The sequence below is a fragment of the Nanorana parkeri genome, unplaced genomic scaffold, assembly GCF_000935625.1.
Source record: "Nanorana parkeri isolate BGI_ZX_2015 unplaced genomic scaffold, ASM93562v1 scaffold2694, whole genome shotgun sequence".
Classification (NCBI taxonomy): Eukaryota; Metazoa; Chordata; class Amphibia; order Anura; family Dicroglossidae; genus Nanorana; species Nanorana parkeri.
Window position 1 is genome coordinate 84,357 of NW_017308962.1, and position 1,700 is coordinate 86,056.

The 1,700-nt window shown below is 54.8% G+C and overlaps 1 protein-coding gene across 1 annotated transcript in view; it reads left to right on the top strand.

The window, feature by feature from the left end:
- Nucleotides 1-1,700, top strand: part of SZRD1 (SUZ RNA binding domain containing 1) — a 5,449-nt gene that overhangs the window by 456 nt on the left and 3,293 nt on the right. The window lies entirely within an intron of this gene.

Sequence of the window (1,700 nt, forward strand, 5' to 3'; positions counted from 1 at the left end):
GGGCCTAGGAGGACGACAGCAGATGTTTCCTCTGACAATTGTAGTGGGTGGGGGATGGGGGGTGCGGAGGAGGAATCCCCCTGTAAATTCTTATGGAAGCTCCACCACCATTGTGTTGGGAGGCTGTCAATGGGGGAGGTTGTCCATGTGGAGGCTGAGTGTCCTCTAGTTGGGGGTTCTCTCGCCTCCCCCGGTACTATAGAAAGATTTGCTCTGACCTGATGAGCCGAATGGTTTCTCTGGATCGGTGGCATTAAATTAGAGGCCAGACACAGCCAGGTGAAGGAGGTCAGCAGAGGAGGCAGCCTCCATTCTTCCTGGTTTAGGTTTCCTTTAAGAAGATGTAGAAGGGAAAGCAGAGCCGTGGCCCGCGAGATCCACAAAGGGCCTCAGATGATGGCGTGCAATGCTAGAGGGAGCCGTTGGAGTTGTCAGACATGATGAGCAGGAGCAGGTCTTGGTGAGGAGGCTGGGGCCCTTCCCTGGCAGTGTTGCGGCGTAGTACGGGGCCCCAGCAGGAACGCCTCTTCTCCGGATGCTTTGCTACGTAAGACGGGCTCTTGGTAGTCCAGTAATGGGGAAACCTCGGCCTCCATCTGTGGTGAGACTACAAGTCCCATGAGGCATTGCAATACTCTGAAAACAACAGGCATGGCTATCTCCTCGGCCCTTCTATAGATTGACATTTCGCAGTGTCAGATCCCGGCAGTGATCCCTCCATACATCGTGCTATAAATAGCGGGTGATTCCCCTTTAAGGCTCCCGGCTGTTATTAATACTCGGGAGAGACATGAAATGCCGAGTGTCAGCCACTTCCTGTGCAGATCTGTCCCCGGGCCCCGAGAGACGGGACATGACCCTCGTATGTACTGCAGAGACCCCAGACATGGCAGGGTACGTGACCCTCGTATGTACTGCAGAGACCCCAGACATGGCGGGGTACGTGACCCTCGTATGTACTGCAGAGACCAAGTGTGTTGGCACTGCATGCAGCATGCTGATAGGAGGGGAGAGCAGAGTGGACCTCATCAGTCTGCTGCTCCTCTCTTCACTGTTCAGTCCCCGGGCGGGGGTGGAGAGGAGAGCTGTGAATAAACCTGCAGCAGAGGACTATCGGTTCCCTGCCAGGCAGGGCTGTGCAAATCTCAGGACTGGATGGCTGGCAATCCCATGTTGGGGGCGGCGGCTCCCATGTCTGTATTCTGCCTTCAGCTGTCAGTAATCAGGAGAGGTAATCACACAGAGGCCGCTGCCAGGTTCCTGGGAAATGATGGAATGTGAAGTTTGTGGTATATTCCTGTCTGGCCTCATCCGTAGTAATGGAGGCCGTGTGTTGTCCGGCCTCATCTGTAGTAATGGAGGCCGTGTGTTGTCCGGCCTCATCTGTAGTAATGGAGGCCGTGTATTGTCCAGCCTCATCTGTAGTAATGGAGGCCGTGTATAGTCCGGCCTCATCCGTAGTAATGGAGGCCGTGTATTGTCCGGCCTCATCCGTAGTAATGGAGGCCGTGTATTGTCCGGCCTCATCCGTAGTAATGGAGGCCGTGTATTGTCCGGCCTCATCTGTAGTAATGGAGGCCGTGTATTGTCCGGCCTCATCTGTAGTAATGGAGGCCGTGTATTGTCCAGCCTCATCTGTAGTAATGGAGGCCGTGTATTGTCCAGCCTCATCTGTAGTAATGGAGGCCGTGTATTGTCCA